Raw genomic sequence first — 26537 nt, 5'->3', positions numbered from 1 at the left:
TGACTACGACAAAGTGCTTTAGAAGGGTAAGAGAAGCAGCTACACAGTGACTGCAGTGTCCCAGGCCAGCAGCAACATTTGGAGAGGTCTCACCTGAGCCTCTGCCTTCTCCAGGGAGAAAAGAGGACCCAGGAGAAACAATCAACCCTGCCAAAACATTGTGCGTTGCTTTGCCAGAGCCTCTGCTCTCACCCCACAGGAATTACATGGGATTCTGTGGGGCTCAGCCACTGGGAATCTGACTAGGATGGGGAAGGGGACAGGGGCTTGCCACAACCAACATATGGATCTTGGCAGACCACACTCATACCTACAGTGCCCAAGTAAATATCCCAACCAGCAGTTTTGCTCAGCTGCAGAACCAAGTCAGGGGCAAACTCTGACCAAGGACCTCAATGGAGTGCAGATCTGCCTGATGTGGGACCTTAAACAAGAATATTTGGAAGCCTGAGAGCCCAGTTTGCCCCCACCAGGCAAGGGGCTGAATTGTAGCCCCACCCCCTGTAGAGAGTGCCTTTTAGCCCCATTTGAACAAAAGAGCTGCTGATGACTCCTGGAACCTGTTTGACCCAGCATCATTCAAGCTGAGAGGCAGGCAATCAGACTTAATAGTTTGCAGAGCAAAAGCTAGTAGTCCTGCTCAGTCAGAGAAATTGTGGTGCAGGTTGGTTTGGATTGAGACAACAAACAAAGACCTTTACCAATTTTAGAGTTGCTTCTTCTATGGCTCTAGAGCAGGGATTCTAACTCATAGCCCTCCCCATCACTGAACACAGACATTAGCCTATCTAACTAAGGAACCTAACCAGAGCACACAGGAAGCTGTGTACCCATCCAACAGCCCTACACAGAGTGGCACTTGAACAGAGAACACAGCCTGTGACTTCCTCTGCCTTCAGAGCAAAACCACAAGGGAAAATCCTGTAGTAATTACAAAATAGAACATGATAAATAAGTCAAAGCATACTAATACCAAAAGACATCAAAACACAAAGAAGACAGTATGATAAGAAACAAGGAAAATGGGTCTACAAAACTCGAGAAAGCAATTAACAAAGTAGCAATGGTAGGTTCTTACTTATCAATAATTCCCTTAAATGTAAATGGATTAAGTTCTCAAACTAAAAGACACAGAATGGCTGGATGAATTTAAAAAAGAAAAAAACAAGATCGAACAATGTGCTGCCTACAAGAGATTCACTTGTGGCATTAAAGACCCACATAGACTGAGAGTGAGGGGGTGAAAAAAAAGACATTTTAGGTAAGTGGTAACAAAACAAAACAAACAAACCAAAAAAAAAAACTAAAAATGGTAAAAAGAGACAAAGAATATCCTTATATAATGATAAAGAGGTCAATAATCAAGAAGATATAACAATTATAAATACTTATGCACCTATGCACCCAATATTGGAATGCCTAAATATCTAAAACAAAGCCAAAGAGAGCTAAAAAAGAGAAAAAAGTACAGTAATACAATAAAAATTGGAGACTTTAATATGCCACTCTCAATAATAGATAGATCATCTATACAGAGAATCAATAAGGAAACAGCAGCTTTGAACAACACTGACCAAATTGACCTAACAGATATATATATAGGACATTCTGTCCAACAATAGCAGAATACACATTCTTCTCAAGTGCACATGGAACATTTTCTAGGATAGAACATATGTTAGGCCACAAACAAGTCTTAGCAAATTCAAGAAAATTAAAATCATGCCAAGTACATTCTTTGACCACAATGGCATGAAACTAGAAATTAATAACAAGAAGAAAACCGGAAAACCCACGAACACATGGAAAATAACACCACTGTTCTGAACAACCAACCAATGGATCAAAGGAGAAATTAAGAAATTTCTTGAGACAAACAAAAATGGAAACACAATATACTAGAACTTGTGAGGTGCAACAAAAATCAGTTTTAAGTAGGAAGTTCATATCAATAAATGCCTACATTAAGAAGCAAGAAAAATCCCAAGTAAACAAACTGAATCTATGCCTTAAAGAACTAGCAAAAGAAGAACAAACTAAGCCCAAAGTTAGCAGAAGAATGGAAATAATAAAGATTAGAGCAGAAATAAATGAAATAGTGCACAGAAAGACATAGTAAAAAAGAATGAAGAGTCAGTTCTTTGAAAAGGTAAATAAAATTGGCAAAGCCTTTGCTAGACTAACCAAGGAAAAAGAGCACATCAGCTTGAAAAATTATAAATGGAAAAGGAGATGTTACAACTGACACCACAGAAGCTGAAAAGACCATAAGAGGCTACTCTGAATAACTTAATGCAAACAAACTGGACAATCTAGAAGAAATTTAAAAAGTCCTTAGAAACACAAACTTATCAACTGAATCAGAAGGAAATAGAAAATCTGAGTAGACTAGTAAAGACATTACATCAGTAATCAAAAAATCTCCCAACAAAGAAAAGTCCAGGACCAGATAGTTTTACTGGTGAAATTTACCAAACATTTAAAGAAGAATTAGCACCAATCCTTCTCAAACTCTTACAAAAAAATGGAAAGGAAGGGAACATCCCCAAACACATTTTATGAGACCATTTTTCTGATACCAAAACTAGAAACAGACACTACTAGGAAACTACAGACCAATATCCCTGATGAATATTGATGCAAATATTCTCAATAAAATACTAGCAAACCAAATTCATTAGCACATTAAAGGGATCATTCACCATGCTAGAGCGGGATTTATCTCTGATATGCAAGGATGGTTCAACACTTGCAAATCAATCAGTTTGATAAATCACCTTAATAGAATAGAAGAAAAGAATCATGATCATCTCAAAGCCCAGAAAAAGCATTTGACAAAATTCAGCATTTATTTATGACATTCTTTTTTAAAGATTTTATTTATTTATTCATGAGTGAGAGACACAGAGAGAGGCAAAGACAAAGGCAGAGAGAGAAGCAGACTCTTCACGGGGAGCCCAAGGTGGAACTGGATCATAGGACCCTGAGATCATGCCCTGAGCTGAAGGCAGATGCTCAACCACTGAGCCACCCAGGCATCTCTATGATAAATATTCTTAATAAATTAGGCATAGAAAAAACATATCTCAACATAATAAAGGCCTTTTATAACAAGCCCACAGCTAACATCATAGTCAATGGTGAAAGGTTGAAAGTTTTTCGTTTAAGATCAGGAGTGGAAAAAAAGATCAGGAGTGGGACAAGGGTCCTCACTCCTATTCAATATAGTCTAGAAGTCCTAACTAGAGCAATCAGAAAAAATTAAAAGATGTCAGAATTGAAAATGAAGAAGTAAAATTGTCCTTATTTATCAATGACAGGATTCTAGATAGAGAAAATCCTAAAGACTCAACAAAAATACTCTTAGATCTAATCAATTAATTTAGTAAAGTTGCAGGACACAAAATTACCATGCAAAAATCAGTAGCATTTCTACACAATAACAATGAATTTTCTGAAAAGGAAATAAAGAAATCTATCTCATTTCCAATAACATCAAAGACAATAAAATACTTAGCAATAAACTAAGAAAGTGAAAATTCTCTACTCTGAAAGCATCAATACATTGATGAAAAAAATCAAAGACACAAATAATTGGAAAGGTATCCTGTGTCCATGGATTAAAAGAATTAATATTGTTAAAATGTCAATACTACCAAAAGCCAATGCAATCTCTATCGAAATTCCAATGTCATTTTTTTTTTTTTTGCAGAAGTAGGAAAAACACTCCTAAAAATCCTGAGAGAGAGAACAACAACAAAACAACAACAACAACAAAAAATAGCCAAAGAAATCCTTGGAAAGAAGAACAAAGCAAGAGGCATCATACTTCCTGATTTCAAGCTATAAAGCTACAGTCATCAAAACAGACTGGTACTGGCATAAAAACAAGTAGACCATTAGAGTTCAGAACACAAAAATAAACCCTGGTATATCAGTCAGCTAATATTTGACAGAGGACCAAGAATACTCAGTGGAGAAGAGATAATCTCCTCAATAAATGGTGCTGGAATAATGGAATAGTCTCATGTAAGAGAAAGAAATTGGACCCGTATGCTATACTCCTCACAAAAATTAACTCAATATGGATTAAAGGCTTGAATATAAGTCCTGAAACCATGAAACTTCTTGAAGAAAGGAATAAAGCTCCTTGACATGGGTTTTGGTAACGATTTTTTAGAGTATGACACCTGAAGTAAAAAAAAAAACAAAATAAAAACTAAACGGGTGGGGCTATATCAAAATAAAAAGCTTCTGCACAGTGAAAGAAACTATCAACAAAAAGAAACCTAGATGACCTATGACGTGGGGAAAAAAATGCAAGCCATATATCTTTTTTTTTTTTTTTTAAATTTTTATTTATTTATGATAGTCACAGAGAGAGAGAGAGGCGCAGAGACATAGGCAGAGGGAGAAGCAGGCTCCATGCACCGGGAGCCCGATGTGGGACTCGATCCCGGGTCTCCAGGATCGCGCCCTGGGCCAAAGGCAGGCGCCAAACCGCTGCGCCACCCAGGGATCCCGCAAGCCATATATCTTATAAGGGGTTAATATCCAAAACTTATGAAGAACTCATAAACTCAATAGCAAAAACAAAAACAAATAACCTAGTTTTAAAAAAATGAGCAAAGGACTTACATAGGAATTTCTCCAAAGAAGATATACAAAAGGCCAATAGGTACATGAAAAGATGCTCAACATCACTGGTCATTAGAAAAATGCAAATTAAAACCACAATATCACCTCATACCTTCTAGAATATCCATTATTAAAAAGACAAGAGATAATAAATGCTAGCATGGATGTGGAGAAAAGGGAAACCTTGAGCCCTCTTAATGGGATTATAAATTGGAATAGCTGCTATGAAAAACAGTATTCAGGATCCTCAAAAAAATTAAAAATAGGACTACCCTAGGGGCATCTAGGTGGTTCATTCGGTTAAGCATCTGCCTTCTACTAGGTCATGATCCCAGGGTCCTGGGATTAAGTCCCTTGATTAGCAGGGAGCCTGCCTCTCCCTCTCCCTCTGCCTGCCACTCCCCTGCTGTGCTCTCTCTCTCTCTGTGTGTGTCAAATAAATAAATAAAATCTTTATTAAAAAAAAAAAAACCCTACCATATGATCCAGCAATCTCACCTCTGGGAATATTTCGAAAGGGAAAAAACAACTAACTCAAAAAGATACGTGCACTCCCATATTCATAGCACCATATTATGTACAATAGTCAAGACTTGGAAACAACCTAAGTACCTATAATTGGGTGAATGAATAAAGAAAATGTGGTAAAAAAATATATATGGTAGATATACACAATGGAATATTATTCAACCATAAAAATGAGGAAATCCTCTAATTTGTGACAAAATGGATGGAACTTGAAGTCATTATGCTAAGTTAGGTAAGTCAGAGAGAAATACAATACTGTATGATCTCACTTATCTAAATTTTTTATATTTGTGGAATCTAATAAACAAAAGCAAAAGCAAACTCATAGAAAAAGGGATCAGACTTGTAGTTCCCAGAGATGGAGGATGTAGGGAGGAGAAATTGGAGGAAGTTGGTCAAAAGGTGCAAAATTCCAGTTATAAGTAAGTACCAGGAATAATGTACAACATGCTATAACTAGCACTGTTGTGTGACAGGAAAATTGTTAAGATAGTAGATCCTAAGAGTTCTGGTCACAAGGAGAAATCCTTTTCCTTTTTTTCTTTTTTGTCCTTTCTTTTGTTTCATTGAATCTATATAAGAGGATGAATGTTTGCTGACCCTATTGTGGTAATCATTTCACAATAAATGCAAATCAACCATCAAGCTCAATGCCTTAAACCTATCCAGTGATATATGCCAATTATTTCTCAATGAAACTGGAAAAAAGTTTTGGCATAAATATGAATCAACACAAAATAAGAAAATGACCAACTTGGGGTAGGATGTATCAAGGAAGTTTTTCGGGGAAGTAGAATTTGAGCCAAGGTTTAATAGAAAATGCAGTGATGCCATAGATTGTCAGAGACTCTGGGTTTGTTTTTGTTTTTGTTTTTAAGTAATCTCTACACTCAGTGGGGGCTTTAACTCATAACCCCAAGGTCAAGAGTCACGTGCTCCATGGACTTAAACAGCCAGGAGCCCCCAGAAAGTCTTTTTAAATGAGATGTCCTTCTTTGTCTGTCAAAACTTATTATTTATTTATTTATTTATTTATTTATTTATTTATTTATTTTTATTTAGAAGTGGGAAAGGGGCAAAGAGAGAGAGAAACTTCAGCAGGCTCCATGACCAGCATAGAGCCTGACTCCGGGCTCAGTCTCACAACCCTGAGATCATGATCTGAGCCAAAATCAAGTCAGACACTTAACCACCTGAGCCACCCTGGTGCCCTGCAAACTCTAGGTTCTTAGTCCTTTTGAATGAAAATTTTAATATCAAACGGCATTCTTGAGTTGTGATTCAACTAAAATATACATGTATATACATATGGACACTTACCTGGTTTTCATTTGCTGTTCTGAATTTCTCCCCAGGTCCTTACTTTCTTAGATATGCTTTGCATTAAAAATACTTGTTATAAGAAACCCCAAATAAAAGACTATTGTTTAAAGGAATACAAGGGGAAGTTGTATTTTCATTTTATCTCTGTGGTAAGAATAATTTTTTAATTTTTAATTTTTTTAATTTTTTATTTATTTTTTTATTTTTTAAGAATAATTTTTTAAAGGGTAGATGTGAGCTAAGCCCAGAATAGTTTTTTCAGGTGTCCTCTGACAGCACCTGGGCAGAACTTTCATGTCTGTATATAGGATGGAGGTGCTTTGTGTGAATGCTCCTGGAGTCCTTTCTGTCTAATTGGGCTGAAATTTCATGAGGTTTAAACTAAGAAGAAAGTGATAGCAGCTGGTCAGAAAGCAATTTTTGATCTAAAGAAATAATGATACATGATCAACATGCATAAATATTTGCTTAAGAGCAGAAAATAAACATATTTCTAAGAACTTTTTTAGTAGCGTTTATTCTATCCCAAACCCACACATTTGCTGGAGAAAAGAAATTAGAAGGTTATGAGCATGACTTTGGTGCCAGGCACACCTGATAAACCTCTGAGGTTGTTTCCTCATCTGTGAAATAGGAATAATAGTATGTATCTCATAGATTTCAGTGAGTACAGAGGAAATGTGAGTAAAGATTTAGGATAATGCATGGTATTTACTGTGGTAGGAACTCCTGAAGCACCTTATTTATGATCAGTGATCCACAGTCTTAAATAAATACTAGACTCACCTGGAAATTTTTTTAAAGCGAGGTGAGGGAGATGCTTCAGATCCATTAAGGAAATATTGGATTCCAGGGTGCCTCGGTGGCTCCGTTGGCTAAGCATCTGACTCTTGATCTCAGTTCCAGTCATGATCTTAGGGTCGTGAGATCGAGCCCCATCAGGTTCCACGCTGGGTGTGGAGCCTGCTTAGATCCTCTCTCCCTCTGCTCCTCCCCCTTCCTCTCCTTCTTCTTCTCTGTCTCAAATATATATATATAAAATATATATTTGATATATATTCTCTCTATATATATAAAGAAATACTTATTTGCTGATTTGGGGAGAGACTCAGGCATTGGTAATTTTTTAAAGCTCTTGAAATTATGGCAGTGTGTAACCACTACCTTAGTCTTTGGCATCACCAATACCTAAGGCCCCTCCATAATCCAGTTTTAAGCTTCTCATTCTCTACATGATACCTCCATACTTTCCAGCTCACTCTCATACCTCAGTGAAAGATTTTTCGGGAAGCCTGGATGGCTCAGCGGTTGAGCATCTGCCTTCGGCTCAGGGCTTCAGATCCTGGAATCAAGTCCCACATCGGGCTCCCTGCATGGAGCCTGCTTCTCCCTCTGCCTGTGTCTCTGCCTTTCTCTCTCTCTCTGTGTCTCTCATCAATAAATAAATAAAATCTTTAAAAAAAAAGATTTTTCAACTCTATCAAGACCTAGTGATTCTATCAACTTACATGGAGCCTCCCCATCCCACCAACTTTCCATTCTCTCCCTATTTGACTTACATTCCATGGTTCATCATTCAAATTATTCACTTACATATTTTCTCAGCTTCCTTGGCTCCTCCATTTCACTCACCCCATCTTGTGTGATATCTGGCTCTTCAAAGACAGCTCCTAGTGAAACACACCTCCCAGTGTGTACCCTCCTCCCGTAGTGAACCTGGCTGATACATGACTCACTTTGGATAACAGGATGGAGTAGAAGTAACGCTGTGCTGGACCAGGCCTAAGACTTAAGAAGACCTGACAAGTTCCTACTTGCATTTTGGGTTACCCTAAGCTACTGATTGAAATTTAGCTCCCCTGCCAGGGAGGCTCCATGGAGACACCACATAAAGGGGTCATATGGAGAAGAGATGCCCTGCAGAGCCCAATCTTGCTGTTGTCCCTGCCAAGGCACCAGCTCAGTTAAGCCCCAGAAAATAGCAGCTTTGGCCAACACCATTTGATGCAAAAGAACAGCATAGCCAAGTCACATAATTATGAGAAATAATACATTGCTGTTGCTTTAAACTAGGATGTCTTGGGGCTGTTTACAATGCGCAATAGGCAAATAGAAATTTGTTCCTACAAGTGTTGTGATGACATAATAGAAACCTAAAATTGTGGCATTGTCTGTAGGACCAGACAGAAGGTAGAAGAGCCTTAGCAAGATTCTTAGTGGAGAATGGAAGGGCAGTGAAGAAATTGCTACTGAGGCCTAACACTGGGGACCTGGGTTATGTACTAGCCAATCGACTGAAAAAACTGTTACCTGTTTCATCATAAAAGCTAGAAAGAGTAGTTAATGAAGGGTGAATCTGCACAAGGAGATTTCCAAGGAGAAAAGGGCTTTTGTTCAATGAAATGAATTATAATGTGATCATTTTAAAACCAAGTGTTTCAAGGAATTATATCAGCTTGAAATGAAAGGGACAAATAGTTCAAAAGGAAAACACACTTTTGGCCCCTAACTTATAAAACAAGCAAGAAGCAGGCTGAGATGCAAATATGGGCCATGTCTTATGGAAGAGAAAGGATGGTCTTTGTGTAGCTAAGAGTTCAAAGAAGAGAACAAAGACCCATGGAGAACTAGTCCCAGAGAACAAATTTCTGCCTTGGTCAATGTCTATTCCTTGCCCCTGGAATAGAGAAAATTGGTGGTATGTGCCCTGCTGGGCTTCGTAATTGCTCTGGACCAGTGGCTCTTAAGGTTTCCTGTCCCACCCCCTTTAAAATGAGAGCAGCTCTTGTTTTCCTGTTGTGTCTCACTGTCATATGTTGGATGTTTGACAAGGGGGAGGGGATCAGATATTTTGTCTTTACACATCTTCAGATCAAGAAGAGGCACACCCAAGGGGCGTCAGCCACACCCACTGATGGCATTGTGGACTTCAAAGCCTGAGTATGACACTATTATGAGATGGAAGTTTTGAGGTCTTGGGAAGGGAGTGAGTATGTTTTACACACAGAAGAGATGCGAATCAATGAAAGCCACAGGATAGATTCTGTGGTTAGAATCTAGCCATCTAGTAGCTGGTCTCTAACAATAGCCCCAATGTGCTGCACCTTCTTGCGGTCCTCTCCCTCACTGAGCCAACAGAATGTGGTAGGAGCGATACTGTGCCAGTTCCAGGCCTTGGACTTAAAATGTGTTAGCAGCTTCTGCTTTTCTACTTTTGGAGCCTGAGCTTCCACGCAGTAAGTCTGTCTACCCTGCTAGAGACGCCAGATGGAGTAGAAAAGGCGCTGAGAAGACCCAGAGACAGAGAAGTCCCCCTGTCCCAGCCCAGTCTGCAGGCCATCATGCCACATGCAGACATGTGGACATTTCAGCCCAATCAAATCCACCATATTGCCATAACCCTGCCTGACACCTTGTGTGACAAAAGAACCAACAAATCAAACCATAGACTTGGGGGAAATAACAAATTGTTGTTTAAAATTACTATGGCCAGGGATTTGCTATGCAGCAATAGGTAGCGGAAACAGCTCAGTTCTAACTGAATGCAAGTCGTCCATTGTGCACACATGGCAGAGGTACAGCCTGTCAACTAGTCTTCACCTAAATCATAGCCAAAATTTCAAGTGGACTCTCAGTGAAACTGAATAATAATAATACTAGGTGCCACTAATCCATGCACTCACTGGCCTACACCATTCTCTTTCTTACATTTTTCCCCTTGCCTCTTTCAAATAGTCGGTGCCTCATCCTCCATCCTCATGCTCCACTTATGACCTTTCCTTAACTCTCAAAATTAAGCTATTAAAAGACAACTTCCACACACTCTCCATCTTTCACCTACCTGAGACCATCTGTTTTGCCTTGCCTTCTGGATAGATGGTCTATGTTTCTATTTAGTGCCATGCCCTCCACTGTGTACTAGAATCCATTCTCTATCTCTTTAGCACCTCTCTTTTCTGCTTCATCAATTTTTCCCCCTTTACTGGATCATTCCCATTAGGAAAAAAAAAATTCTCCCATCTTAAAGCCTATCCTTCTCTTGATCCCACTCTCCCATCCAATCCATTGACATCAGTGGTCCTTTTATAAAATCCCTTTAAAAAGTCGTCTCATTTCTTTTGACCTATTCTTTTCAAAACTCACTTTAATAAGGAACTTACTCCCAACTACTTTGCTAAATCATTTGTAGAGTCACTAATGACCTCCCCGTCAATGAGTAAGTCCAAAGGCCAAGTCTCAGTCCTTATTTTATTTGAATTATCAGCATTATTTGACATAGTTGAAACTTCCTTTTCTTCAAATTATTGTCTTCCCTTGATTTCCAGGATGCACACTCTCTTGGATTATCATACTAGCCCCTCCTTTAAGTCTCCTTCACTGGCTCATCCTCGTTTCACAACATCTAAAAGTCCGAGTTGCACTGTCTCATTAGCTTGATCCACGGACCCTCTCCTCTTCTCCATATACATAAGTATATGTATATACTTATATCATCCAGTCTCATGACTTCAAAAACCATCTATATGCTTCTGTTGACCTCAAATGTATATTTCTAATCCTAATCTGTCCTTTAAAATCCAGATTCAGGGATCCCTGGGTGGCGCAGCGGTTTGGCGCCTGCCTTTGGCCCAGGGCGTGATCTTGGAGACCCGGGGTCGAATCCCACGTCAGGCTCCCGGTGCATGGAGCCTGCTTCTCCCTCTGCCTGTGTCTCTCCCCCCCCCCCTCTCTCACTCTGTGCCTATCATAAATAAATAAAAATTAAAAAAAATAAAAAAACTAAAATCCAGATTCATACCTGCTTACTCAACAATGGGCATCTCAAATATAACATGTCTAAAGTCAACCCCTGTTCTTCCTCATACCACAATTAATTTCTCTCTTTTTTTCCTAATCTTAACTGTATACTTTTAATTACTCAATCCTTAACTCTTTTCTTTTGTACTTCATATTCAGTCAAATACTATTGACTCTACTTTTAAAATATGTTCAAAATGGGAGTACACTTAGGTGGAATAGTCAGTTAAGTGTCTGACTCTTCGTTTCAGCTCAGATAGTAATCTCAGAATCATGAGATTGAGTGCTGCCTCAGGTTCCACACACTGCTCAGAGTCTGCTTAAGACTTCCCCTCTGCCCCTCCCCACTGCACTTTCGCTCTCTCTCTTTCTCTCTAAAATAAATAAATATTTATTTATTTAAAAATTAAAATAAAATATGTTAAAAATGTGGCCACTTGTCACTCCTCCATCACTGTCACTCCATCCAAGCTATCATCATCTCCTGCATGGATTGTTGCAACTGCTTCCTAACTGGTCACCCTACTTCCCTAGTCTTTTCTCAATACAGCAACCAAAGTGACCCTTTTAAAATGTGAGTCCGACCATGTCACTTTAGCATTGAAACCCTCCAATGTCTTCCATGTCACTAAAAGTCAAAACCTTTACACTGCTTATAGGTACCTTAAAAATCCATAATCCTCACCTCCAGGCCTCTGACCTCAGGTCTCACTTCTCTTTCTTTCCTTTTTCCACTTAAGCACACCTGGATTTCTTAGACTCTCTAGGCAAGTGTCAAGACTTTTGTGCTTGCTTCTGCCTAGAACGCTCTCCTTCTAAATATCTTTAAGTTTGCTCCTTTATCTCCTTCTCCATTCAAAAATATACTTCCAGTGAAGTTTTCCCAGATAATATTCTTTTTAAATCTCCAAGCATTACTTACTACTCATTTCCTGCTTTATTTTTCTCTATAGCATGTTGTGTGTACATATAGGAATTTTTTTCCTATCTTTGCTAAAATGCAAGCTCCATGAGGGCAGGAATTTGTCTCCTTTTTATTCACAGTTGTTTTATTGTCAAGAAGAGTGCCTAGCACATAGCAGATGCTTCTTGAATGAATGCATGAGTAGTCCTAACAGAAATACAAATTCTAGAGCTGACGCACTCAATAACATGGATGAACATCAAAAACATTATGCTGAGCTACAGAAACCAGATGCGAAACAGTACATACTGTATGAATCCATCTACATAAAGCATTAGAAAAGACAAAGCTAATCTATACTGACAGAAAACAAATTAGTGGATGCCAGAGGCTGGGGCTGGGTGAAAAAATTGACTGGGAAGGGATACAAGAGAACTTTTAGGGCTGATGAAAATGTTTTTTATCTTGGCTGTGCTGGTGGTTACACAGATATACACATTTGTCAAAACTTTTTGAATATTACACTTAAAATGGCACATTTTATTGTACGTAATTATACTTCAGTAAATTTGATTTTATGTATTTGTATTTATAAAAATACAAATTCTGTAGTTAGGAACATATGTCATCAGAGTAAGTAAGAGAATGCCAGAAATATGGAGTTTATTTATGTCTTTGGGATAATAAGATTCACAGTGATTTCAAATGAAAAACAAATAAATCTCACCAGTAGTTAAATATAACAAGCACAGTATTCAGAGAGCACCATATAAATTATCCTTCCCTCATTGCCAATGTAAAGAATGTGTTATATCTTTAGGAGGTATTAGCCAAATGTGTCATGCCACAGGTATAGCTCTCCAATTTTTTTTTCTTTCAGCCAAGATTCATTCATTTCTCTTTCTTTCTTAATCAGATGTGTAACTAAATTTCTATTAAAATAAAGCCAGCATGGTGCATCTCTAGGGACGAGGAGGCAGTACAATGCCCTGTAGATCACTCTGTGTCCTAACACGAAATTCAAAATGGGAATTTAATACAGAAAACCAATGCAAGTCAAACCCTATAAGGACAGTAAACTTAACTATTTCAGAGTACTTGAGAAAATGGCACCTTTTAAAATAAAGAATTTTTGCAGACTACGCTCAAAAAATATATTTCCAATAAATTTTAAGTTAGGTAGATCCAAAATATATATATTTGTATACATTAGACAAAAATAAATTTAACAAATAATATACAGTAACTAAATAAGGAAAATGACAAAATATTTTCATGGAACTTGAAAAGAGACTAATTGATGGAGATAATATGACTTCCAAATAAATGGGCCTATTCTCAGGGCACCTGGGTGGCTCAGTCAGCTAAGTGTCTGACTCTTGCAATTCTTGATTTCACCTCAGGTCATGCTCTTGGGGTTGTGAGATCGAGCCCTGCCTTGGCTCTGTGCTCTGCAGGGAGTCTGCTTGATATTCTCTCTGTCTTCTCCCTTTGCTCCTCCCACCCACCCACCCCTCAAATAAATAAATAAATCTTTAAAAATAAAAATAAATGGGCCCATCCTCCCTAAAGTAATCTCTAAAGGAGAGAGTTGTTACAGCAGAACAGCGAACAGCCTAAATGAATCTATAGAGAATTACACTGAGTGAAAAAAGCCAATCCAAAAAAGTAACACACTGTATGATTGCATTTATATAACATTCTTAAATGTTATATTAAATGACAATATCATTCTTAAATGACAAAATTATAGAAACAGAGCACAGATTAATGGTTGAAAGGGGTTAAGGAAGTGGATGGGAACTGGAGGGAAGTGGGCATGGCTATGAAAGGCCAACAGGCGGGAGCCTGGTGGTAGTAGAAATAAATGTTCCCTATCTTATCAACATCAGTGTCCTGATTGGCACTGTACTATAGTTTTGCAAGATGTTACCCCTGGGGGAAACCTGTTTTATTTATTACAACTGTATGCATATCTACAGTTATCTTAAAATTGAAAGTTTAATTTTGAAAAATTGAATCAATTTCTTAACCATTTGGGGAAAAAAATCAAGTTATTTCCCTATTTCAATTTGACATCAAAACTAATTACAGAATGAAGAGTTAAATATAAAAACAGCTCATAGCTACCATTTGAGCAAATACTATGTGTCAGGTATATTTATATATATTCTCACTTCATCTGTCCAGCAAACTTGTAAGAGAGGCTTACTGTTTTACCAAAGAGAAAAATTAGGTTTTCCCAAATTTATACATTAAAAAGGAAAAATCCACAAATAAAAGAGAAACACACAACAATGTGTTAGCTCTGATTTGGATGAATATGATTCCAAGTATTTTAATTTCTTTCTTCTGTAACTATTTATATGCACTGGGTGTCTTTAATGAACATATTTTACATCGTTAACATTCTTTTAAGGTTAGGCAAAGGTAATGAAATATGGAATTTTTGTCAAGAACAAAGAACACTTCAGTAAGGATGTATGGCTCGCACAACACAATGCAAAAAACCCAGCTTAGCATAAACTGTGTTTTCATAATTGTATCTAATTGCAAGGAAGAGTTAAGCATTAATAATGTTTAAAGATGTTTTTAAAAATAAAAAATACCAATTACAAAGAAGAAACTTGGCCAAGGAAATGACTGAATGGAAGAGACATACATTTTTTGAAAGGTGGAGCTTATAATTCTAATTACTTTGGTTCTCATAGCTGCCCGGGTGCAGGAAGAGAGGCAGGCAGTCCTGAGGCCAATCAACCACAGTCTTCTAGTCAAGGGTAATCAGTGCCTGGATTTGGTGACAGCAGTGAGGATGGGAAGGAAGGACAGAGATCAGCAAAGCTAGGAAGGAAGTGGGTAAGGCTAGGTGATTCATTAGCAATAAAGAACAATGGGTACAGAAAAGCCAAAGTGTGATGTAATAGAAAAAAACAACACTGGTCATGGTCTTGGTTTTGCCATGACCCAGATATGGAGCCTTGGGACAATCATTTTAAGAGACAACATTCTTTTGGCTTTGTTTTCCTCGTGCCTGCAATGAAAGCATTGCTCTGAGACTTCTCACGTCTCTCCCAGATCTAACATTTTGAAGCTAAGTTACCAGAATGACAACAGGAACCTTAACAGAAATTTTACAAAGGAATCTGATCCCAAAGGCTGAGATTTAGATTCTGATGAAACCACTGTTCTGTGACCTTGAACAAATGACTTAACCCCTCTTGTGCATCAGTTTCCATTGTAAAATGGGAATCATAATAATAACAGTGCCTATCTCACAGGATTGTCCCACATAAACCTGTAGGGAAGTGCCTGGCACGTTATAAGTCCCGACAGATATCAGCAATTCATAGCAGTGCCATCCATACTTAGAATTGATCACAGCTATACCTCACGGTCCCAGCATGGGACTCTCGAGACACCAAAATTTTTGTCGTAATCTTCAACTTTTGTTACCTTTCTAACGTAGTAATATGTCACCGGAGAAAGGTCAGATGTTTATGGGAATAGGCCACGTAGGTATCTAGGATTTGGGTGGCTGAGTCATGAGACCTGAGGAGTTATAGGCTTCAGATTCTATTTCCTAAAAGTGAGTGCTAGTTGTCACGTCCACTCTTTCTAGCCCTGAACCATCACGTCCTAATATTTGTCATAGGTATTACCCTAAAGCAACAGAACATAAAGATCTGAGTCATTTTGAAAAAAATAAGTGTTGATCTAGCAGCTGTAACCGTCAGAAACAAACCACTCTGAGAACAACGGATACCCATGCACCAGATGGAGAGAGCATGTGGCTGACCCCCCGGGCCTTGGCCCTAATTGCCACATTACTTGCTGAAAAGTGCATGAAGCAAGAACAGGAAGAGATGCAAATTTATACATGCACGTGGATTCCCTCCCTGCCCTGCCCAAGCTGCCTCCTGCCCTTACCTGAATCTCATGAGGACAGTTCAAATAATGTTTGTCAACTAAAAAAAAAAAAAAAAAAAAAAAAAAAAAAAGTAACTATTTGCCTCCGATTGCAGGAGGAAAACCAGGTGTAAGAGGGTCAAGCTTTGGAGAAGAAGGTACTAACAAGGAAACAGTGTTTAGTAGAAATGTCTTGATATTAAAATCAGAGACTACATTTATCTAAAAAAAGTAGCGAAATTTTTACTATTTAAGATTCAATCTATTAAATTTTATACAATTTGTTATTTCAAAGGCAACTTTCAATTTCAACTTAAATGAGGCTGCTTGCACCAGGCACTCTTCGAGCTCCGTGTAGAACAGTGCTAAGGGTACTTTCCAGTGTCTAGTCAGGCTAATTATCTTGAAGTTCCCTCAACTTCACCTTAAAGGCCACCAAAATTGCCGTCTGGAAATTTCGATTATAAAAGGGAGAGATGGTGGTTAAATAATTCTGCTTTTTGTTTCTCTCCCTAGTGGCAAAGCCTATTTTTGTTTTATCTCGGGTTTTAAAAATGTTTTCATCATTCTTAAAAATTATATACCGAATAGACAGAGTTACATCAAACCTTAGTGCCTCTCATTAAAAAGCTTGATAAATGAAAAAAGTAACTCAATGTTTGTGTCTCCTATCTAGAACATGAAGTACTGCCATCAGCTCAGGGGTTAAAACCCAGCCATCATGAGATGCCCCCTTGAATTCTTGCTCTTAGTAACACACTGAAATTTCCTACCAGCTTTTTTTCTATTAATGTTAGCAGAAATGATCTGAAGTTTTTATTTCTTTTTCCTTCTGACAAGCAAAGATGTCAAGAGGACAGTGGGTGTTGGGGGGTCACTGCACTTCATTCTTGAGCTCGGTAATTTCAATGGTGGTCTCCAGCCCTTCCAGTAATTTTACAAGTGTCCTTTTCCCTGTATTAAAATTCTTGTATTTTTTTTTTAATACCTGGAGGTATTCCTATTTCCAACTCTGAACTTGAAGTGATAGTTGATATGACTCACCTAGGACAGAGAGACCCAGGGGATGGTCCCACCTTAGCATTATACAATGAATTACTTTTTTTTGATGTGTAAAAATACACATATTGGAATTGGTTATTGGGTCACCTTACTTTTGATAAGTTGAGGATTTTTAAAAGATTTATTTATTTATTTATTTATTTATTTATTTATTTATTTGAGAGAGAGAGCATGGGGGGAGGGCAGAAGGAGAGGGAGAGAGAATCTAAAGCAGACTCCCCACTGAACGGTAGCCTGACAAGGGGCTAAATCTCATGACCCTGAGACCATGACCTGAGCTGAAATCAGGTGTCAGATGCTTAACCAACTGAGCCCCCCAGGCACCCCTAAGTTGAGTTATTTTTGTTCATGTTTGTTTCCATTATTCCTATTTTCCTAAGTATTGACAAATCAGTGAAATAAAAACAAACAGCATAGGCAGGCATTCTTAGCTCTAAAAATGGAATTTTTCTTTATGCTTATTTTTTTGTCTCCTAAATAACTGAAAGGAGATGATGTTTATGAATCTTGGTAGGATTGGGGAAGCATTTAGCTGTAATGTCAATGGTCAGATGTTTCCTAATAATGAATAACTTGCCTAGACTTTGTGGAACACAGGATGTTGTCACTTCTCTGTTGCTGGGTTAGTTTTGAACATGAGAAAACTGAGACTCAGAAAATTTTAGTCAAGGTAAACAGCAAGTGGTCAAGTAAGGACTCAAACCTGGGATATTCTGGTCCCAGAATATACCCTATCCTAGAGTGTTTTCTGTCCACACTGCTCCTCTTTATTATACTTTTAGAGATTAGGGCAAAAAATTGTAGGCAGTATTTTGTGTAAATATGTGTGTGTGTGTTTGTGGGTGTGTATGTGTGTGTGTGTTTGCATATGTGTTTCTTGATTAACCTCTGTGGTTTTGTCAAATACTAATCTTCACCTTTGGAAATTGCAAGGAGAGAAGGGCATATTGGGGCTTAATCCTCCAATCCTATTTTTCTATTTTTGGATTATCTCTATATAAATTGAGTCACTTTAAGCCAGAGCTCATCTGGTAGTTCTCCTTACAGCACTCTCCCCTTTTTGAAAAATCATTTTTTTTTCTTTCTCTCTTCTTCTCTACCCTGTACTGGGACATTGTTCTTTGGTATCACATGGTATCAAAAGCCTTCCTGAAATTTCTCGAGGGGCTCCAGTTTCTGTGTAGTATCATCCTTATTCATTTGGAGGCTCTTCTGATGGAATTTATGTGATTTTTCTTTTGTACTTTCCTGTTTTATTGTACAGGTGTGGCCATAATAACCAAAGCAGCAGGAAGCAGAGCCAAAGGTGCCAGTGTGGTGAGGTAGGTTCTTAAGCTCAGTATACCTCAAACTTGAGAGAAAGTGGATGAACCTCAACAAAATGGTAACTCTTATTCCTTTATTTCTCTTCTGCTACTTGAGAGTCTTCACTAACACAAGACCAGCAATAGGGGTTGTGTTCTATTGTTTCAAGTTGCTACCTGTGTTTAAAAAATGACTAAAGAAGACAATTTAGGTGATACAGGTGAACTTTATTTATACTTCATAATGCAGGTCTCCAAGGACTGCAAAAAGGGACAGAAGACAAGAAACGTTTATAGGATAAAGAATCAAGAACAAAGAAAAGAAAAATAAGAAAGAAGAAAAAAAAAGAAAAAAAAGAAAGAAAGAAAGAAAGAAAGGAAGGAAGGAAGGAAGGAAGGAAGGAAGGAAGGAAGAAAGAAAGAAAGAAAGAAAGAAAGAAAGAAAGAAAGAAAGAAAGAAAGATCTAATTGGCTGGTGCTACACAGTCAACCTTGTTTGAGGTGAGAAGGCCCAGAATTGACTTGGTGCATGACGATTGGCTGACTGGATATATCTTGTTTCTGGTCAAACTGAGCATTTACAGGGGCAGGAAAGTTATCTAAGTTTCAGTCCTTTGACATGGCACACTGGACAGGAATGACTCCATCCTGGCCTAGAAAGCTGTTTCAGCACAGGAGATTTTTTTTTTTAATCATTAAATATCATGTTGTAACATCTTTAACCAAGTGGCACTCTGCAAAACAGTGTGAACAAAGTTTATGTCTACCAGTATTGCGTTTTTGCTCCAGGGGTATATTACCTTCCCGTCTTCCATCCAGTTTGAACATGTGAAAAGGTAAGAAAAAAAATGGTGTCAAAAAGTCAATTGGCAAGTTGGAAGCATGCAAACCAGGGAGGGATAGCAAATAGATTAGATGATGGTACCTGGACCAGAAAGACCATGACGAGCTTGAACTATGGACCAGAAACAATAAGAAAAAAAATAATAGTGATTCAAGTAAAGACCTGCATCTATACACACTGAAGCAGCTGCTGAGGTTGGAAGAGGATAACATTTGCTGAATGTCTTCCATGTGCTGTGCCCCCTTTGCTGTGCTTTTCCTTGAGTTATTTTGTAAATTATAGGAAAATCATACCCTTGGAGTATGATTTTTACCAAGTGGGGTAAGATAATGCAAGTTTAATGAGAACAGAGGCTGGCTACATGCATTAGATTTGAATTCATGCTGTGCGTAGGCACATTATTTAGGCACATTAAGTGTGAAGAGTGGCAGGACTTTTGACTTTCAAGGACCCCTGTACTGCCGAGGTGCTGCATATGTAGAATTATGTCAGCTAGGAACTGATAAGATAGGAGTCACATTGCCCTCTCTGCCAAAACCACATTCGGAGTCCTGCTTTGAATTCTAAAGACTATTCTATAGGTGAAAGGAAGGCAAATAGGATCACCTTTAGAGTGGAATAGAGTAGGGTCCCAATCCTCTCCGTCGTGACTTCACACTTTCTCTGAAGTCACTATGGGGGGCCCCTGGGTGGCTCAGTCAGTTAAGCATCTGTCTTCGGCTCAGGTCATGATCCCAGGGTTCTGGGATCAAGTCTCACACTGGGCTCCCTGCTCAGCGTGGAGTCTGCTTTTCCCTCTCCCTTTTCCTCTGCCTGCCGCTTCCCCCTTGCTTGCTCTCTCTCTCTGTTAAATGAAAAAATAAAATCTTAAAAAAAATAATAAAGTCACTACAAATGACTACATGAATGACTACACTACAAATGATTAAATGAATAAATAAAATCTTAAAAAAAGTCACTACAAATGACTACATGAATGACTACACTACAAATGATTAAATGAATAAATAAAATCTTAAAAAAAAATAAAGTCACTACAAATCACATATGGTCAACTTTATCTTTAGAAATTCCTTAAATTGATTTTATATCGCCAGCACCTAGCTCATGTAAAGGACAACAGCCAAAAATTAACTCCTTTTATTGCCCTGTGTATGTTGTCTATGAGTTCCCTTTTCCTGGTTCACTTTGAGTCCTTTGGGAATGGCAAGTGTTAAATAGGGAGGGAAGGATAAGGGAATTTCCCCCCAATACTTTTGTTGTTGTTTTTAGGTAATTTGAATTTCTCAAAATTAAATGAGCTTTCGGTGCAACTCTACTGTTACCAAGAGAATAAGGCAAGCTCAAAGCCACATCACATAACTCAAAAAATTAAAGATACTGAGTCTTAGAGCAACTTAATCACGGAAGACCCTATAGCTACCTTAAAACATTTGGAGGACTGTTCAGTGAAAGAGGAATTCGAACTGAGATGGTCATTCTCAAACAACCACTACCAGTTCTGTATTATTATTTTTTTACTTTCTGGAGTTCTGTATTAAAAAGAATGTGAGACAACATCCAAGGTCAGTGAGAAGGAATTCTGCTTGACAATGATGTCTGTCCAATGCTGGAAAGAAAGCCAGTGCCCAGGTGTTGCATGTGATGGAAACAGAATGGCTATCGTTGACATATACTGAGCACTTGAAAGAGGAATTCACATGGGGTTGGGAATGCTGTTTCTTGTCATTACACTGAGAAGTCAAAAAAAGTGTCTGAAAAGAGAGAGAGAATGGGAGAGAGGGAGAGAAGAATAGAGCACATTTTCAGAAATGAGAGAATTTACCACCCTTAAGAGCATCCCCCCTCATTCCTGCTAAGTTTCCACTTGTCATTCATTGCCTCATAAAGAAATCAATGCATCCTTGCAGTAAATTTCCCTTTTTGGCTTTGACCAAAAAAAAAAAACAAAAAAAAAACAAAAAACGGGTAGGTTTCCGGCTTTTGCAATCAAATAATCCCTAGAGGTCTATGTCTCGGTGGGGGCATAGTTCAATGCCATTTAATTCAATTTAACCGGTGTGTATTGAATGCCTGTTATGCTTCTCTGCTCGATCATTCGGGACAAGTTATGAGCCTGGCCTATGACCGGAATCTGTGAAAGATTCAAAGGGAATAGCAGTCATAGATTATGATGAAACATAAATAAATTGAACAAGATGGAACATAATGAGAGTTCTTAGGTCTTCCCACCCAGGGTGTATGTTCTGAGTTGTCTGTAACATTCTGTCCCACTTGTGCTAGTTAGTGAGAGAGGATTGGGAGCCCAGCCCTTTTGAAGTGCAAACCTGAGGGATGAGAGGAAGCTTGACACCGGAAATAGCAGCCAGCGGTGGGGCTTTCTGACAATGAAGAACACAATCCAGCGAAGCCCTTTAATTAAGCAAGATCTTTTAAAAAAAAAGAAAAATTATTCAGAAACTACTGCCTTAATCTCTGAAGATAATAAACTTCACTTAAAGTCCTAAATTGATTCCCTGTCCGTGATGACTGAGATACAAATAGAGCTTTAATCCCACAAAAACCATAACCAAGGCACAGCTGATTAAAAAGTTCGCCAAAACCCCTACCCCAAGTTAGAACCCTTACCTCTAGGAAGGGCCTGAGGGGAATAACAAACATACAGTTTCTGTTTGTGTTCTGACTGCAAAGCCCAAAGCATAGGAAACCCAAACCAAGTCAAAAGTCGGGAAGGAAAGTCTTTTAATTGGCCACGAGTAACCAAACTTCCTCTTCAATTAACTATGCGTAAGTGACACCAGAAACAGTGCCACTGCTGTGCCCAAATCAAATGCCTCTGCTGCCACCCCCACCAGAAAATGGGCTCTACAAGGTTCCTCATGCTGTCTGCCCTGAACCGAAGTCTTTGCACAGCGTATGGGGTGAGGGGGGCCCGGGTGACATGCTCTGGCCCTCCCCCGCCAAAGGTGCCGGAAAAACAAGCTATGCTGCCCTGACTTAGGGGGCAGCAGGGGTCATAAAGTGGGAAATCCTCCGAACTCAGGAAAGTTGTTCAAAAGGTTCTAGTCAGGCAAAAACATGCAGATGTCCATCCCATCACCCAGAGGACTTACTCCTCGGGCCTAAATTCAACCAATTAATAACCTAGTATGGTGAAAGACTCCCAGCCAACCTCCAGGAATGATTCTCCCCTTCTCCTTTTTTTGAAGATTTTATTTGAGAGAGAGCGAGAGAGACCACAGAGAGAGGGGGAGAGGGAGAAGCAGACTCCCTGCTGAGCAGAGAGCCTGAAGTGGGGCTCAGTCTAACGACCCCGAGATTGTGACCTGAGCCACCCAGGTGCCCCTCTCCTTCTTCTTCTTAGTAATATAACTGCCTCCAGGTTTAGCTCGACACATGCTTCTTGGCTAGAGGCTCTCTTTCCCAGCCTCCTTTGCAAGTATGACCATGGGACTAAATTCTCACCAATGAGATATAAGAAAAGAAGACAAACCATGAAGAGACTCCTAACTCTGGGAAACAAAGGGTTGCAGAAGGGGAGGTGGTGGGGTGGGGTAACTGGGTGACGGGCATTAAGGAGAGCACATGATGAGATGAGCACTGGGTCTTACACTACATGTTGGCAAATTGAATTTAAATAATAATAAAAAAAAGATGCCATTTGTAGCGCTTCAGTCTTTCCCTTCAAGACGAAAATGCTTAGCCTTTGTATCTCTTCTTTTCCTCTTCCCTCTGGCTGAGCACTGGCAACGATTGGACCAGCTGCCTTGGATCTGCCTTGGATGCATATGTTGACACGGTCAGAACATACCCCACAGGCCTGGTTCCTGGATGACCTCCCAGAGCAGTGGTTCCTGGGTGACCTTGCAGGGCCGTGCTGCCTTCCCAGCCCTTTTAGGACACTGTTCTTTGTATGAAATAACTTTTCTCTTATTTAAAGAGGTGCATTTTGTTGGCTCGTTATTACAACAACTTAGGCTTTCCGCTAACTAATATGCTTAGTCGTTTCAAAAAGTAGTACATATGTTTCTGGAGCTCCTGAGATGTCTGAAGTGCTAGAGGTGGGCTCATAGGCTGCTGGTATCCTCCCTGCCTTCTCAAGTAATGCGTAACAAATAGGAAAACTCTGTGGTAGACCAAAATGAAGTTCTAAGTCTCCAGGTCAGTGCATGGACTACACAGGCCACTTCATAAAGGCCAGCCAGTTCTCTAATCCTTCTTTCTCAGGGATCATGGTAGCTGAGTGTGTCCTGAAGGAATGTCGTCTTCCTTACTCAAGCCTTGGAGATGTTTCAAAAATTCTCACACGGAAGATCATCAGATCATTGTGACGGTTGGGTTCCAGCTTAAGCTTGCTCAGATAAGGACTTAGCAAAAAGGAGAGAACTACTTTTGCATCTGATTGTATATATTCCCAAAATATATCATTTGTGGATATTGTAAACGCTGGTGAAGATGGTGTGCCTGGCTTATGCTTGATGACACCTTTTAGGAAGAAATCTTTCTATAATCTTTAAATGGGCAGTAGCCTGGAAAGTAGCTGAGTCTTCTACCCATAGAGAAGGGAAAAAAAATCCATCCTGCTCAAATAAAGCTAGGGGCAGAAGGAGGTTCCACAGCGTCATGGGGAGCACAGGAGGTGGAGTGAATGCGGGAGCAGGGAGTTTGGGGCTTAAGGAGAGAGGGAATAAAGAGAACCATCAAGGGACTGAAGATGAGGCTTCTAGCAGTGACTATATGTAATCCTCTCTGAATCTGTCCAATCACCCCATTAGGTCGAACACCCACCCATCCATTCATTCATTAGTGATGTTTACTGAGCACCAACTATGTGCCAGATACCGTGCAAGGCCTTGAGGGCATAGCTGTGAATAAAACAAAATCTATAAGGAGTATAAAGAAAATTAAAGCAAGGGTGGGAGATGGCGAGTGATACTCTGAGACAGGATGGTGGAGAGGCTCCCTGAGGAGCAGAAATCTCAACACAGACCTGGATCGAAGCGAGGTGGGAGCCCCACAAGTATAGATCTGGGAGTGCCTGGCTGGCGGATCGTCAAGGCCAAAGGCCCCGAGCAGGAGTTTACTTCGCAAGTTTAAGGAACAGAAAGGAGGCCTGTGTGGCTACAGAACAGCAAAGCAGGAGGAAAGTCAATGGAAGTGCAGCTGGAGAGGAGTTTGGGGACTAGATGAGTCCAGCCTCATATGTCACAGTGAAGAACCCAGCTTCCCTGTCCTCAGGACAGCTCCTGACCAATGAGCGTAGGGGCTGGGTCTCGCTCACCCCACTCCAGGGAGATGCCTAGCACTGCCTAGTACAACTGCAAATAAAAACTATTCTGGAATAAACTCCAAATAGTCCAATTAGTTCCCCCCAGCCATGACGAATACCTATAAAATGTTTCCTTAAAGGGTTTGGCAATACTCCACACTGATAAGTTGGTCTTTAACCGCCAGCTACTTACATTTGCTGCAACAGAAGTTTGATCAATTTTTACGTCCACATAAGTGTCGATCTTGGAACGTGGAGTGCAATTGCTCAAGATTAAGAAGTGCCTGAAGTGTCCTGAAACCTGGAGCAGTGATGGCACAAGTCCATTTTGGTAATCCTTATGGCAGAGTCAGCGGGAGCGTGTGTTGTATAATCTGCTTCTATATTTTTGGAAAATTCTAGTCTTGAGTCAATTACCCAGAAGATGCGAAGGAACGCTGTCTTGCACGACAGATCCCACATAGCAGCAGAAATGCTTTCCATTCCCGGAATCCCTAGGGAAATCAAGAGACGACATTGCTTAGTCTAGAAATTTTCCTTAATATATATTAATTTAGTATTTATCTCAAAACGACATCCTCTCCTTTTTTGAGGGAGGGAGGAAGACATTTAAATTAGGAGATTTTTTTTTTTCCTGAGACAAGAATAGCCTTTAACTCAAGGATAGAGGAAAAGCTTCCATAAAGAACACTGAGGGCTTTGTGATGGCCACAGGAAAAGCCCAAGAAAAGGGAGAACCTTGCTGAAGGGTACATGCCTGAGAGGGAAGGGTGGGCTTTGGTAGTTGGGGGCGGGGGGTGCGGGAGGAAGGCAAAGAGTGAAGAAGATGAAGGAGACCTGGAAGTGACTATTATTTCAAGAGATGGCCCCGATAAGCTTATTGTAGAGCCCGGAGCACGGTCAGTGACCTCTAGCTGGATTCAGGTTACATTAGCTGTCAGCATTCAGTTGCCACAGAAAGGTCCCAACCTTTTGAAGGATTCCTACAAAGTCTAGCTCAACTGAAACTCTGCCTGCAGTGGCATTAGGGTTTTCACCTGTTCCGCGTAGCATTCGCATAGGTATGTGGGGCCACCCTGCCTTGCACTTGCTATGACAAGTAGGGCATCGTGGTCCCCAACGTATGCATGATAGTGTTGGATGCTCATCATGTAGAGACAGTGACTGCTGTGGGGTGGACAGGCGATCTGAGGGGGAAAGAGCATGGATATGTCTGGGATGACTTCAATTTCACTGAGACAGCTTCTCTTTACATGAGTGGTGAGAGTAGTCCACAAATATGTCATCTTGAATAGTTCTATTTTTAATAGTTTCTTTATTTTGTTTTCTTTCCCCAGAAGAGATGCCATCTCTTGTATTGTAAATCTCCTTGAAAGAATTTAATTTTATAGTGCCAGCGAGACCAAAAATATGTCAATTTAGCGAGGGAAGATATTTAATTGCTTCAGAACATCCACATTCTGAAAAATAAACATGTTTCTTTTTCTCCTTGGTCAATTTGGCAGCACGAAGTAACTTATTTGTGGCTGTTATTTGTCTCCACAATTTCCCTTAATAGTAGGTTTCACAGTCTTTATGTTCATGAAGCATTTCCTTATGTCTGGACCAAATCCCTTTTTTGCTCTAATTTGAGGCCAGAGACTCTGTGGAGTTGCTCACAATTGTCTATTGAATAGACAAACACTTGGAGTTTGTTTTGAAAACTCACTTCAGTCTTCTCTTCACCAGGGTAAACAATTCTGATCCTGCAGCCTTTCCTCAATAGCACTATAATGCGTCCATGATAATGTGCTCATGTCTGAAGTTGGACGCCGTTCAACAATCTCAGGACTAGTTCAAGAAATGCAATACAAAATTGATTTGACTTAATCCTATTACCCCTCATATTTCAATGGTGCTTTAATTTACAAAGTACTTTTATAAACAACCCCTCATTTTATCTCCATCACAGAACTGTGAGAT

This window comes from Nyctereutes procyonoides, unplaced genomic scaffold (assembly GCF_905146905.1).
Source record: "Nyctereutes procyonoides isolate TBG_1078 unplaced genomic scaffold, NYPRO_anot_genome, whole genome shotgun sequence".
Lineage (NCBI taxonomy): Eukaryota > Metazoa > Chordata > Mammalia > Carnivora > Canidae > Nyctereutes > Nyctereutes procyonoides.
The sequence above is the reverse complement of the archived record's forward strand: the minus strand, read 5'-3'. Positions refer to the sequence as shown.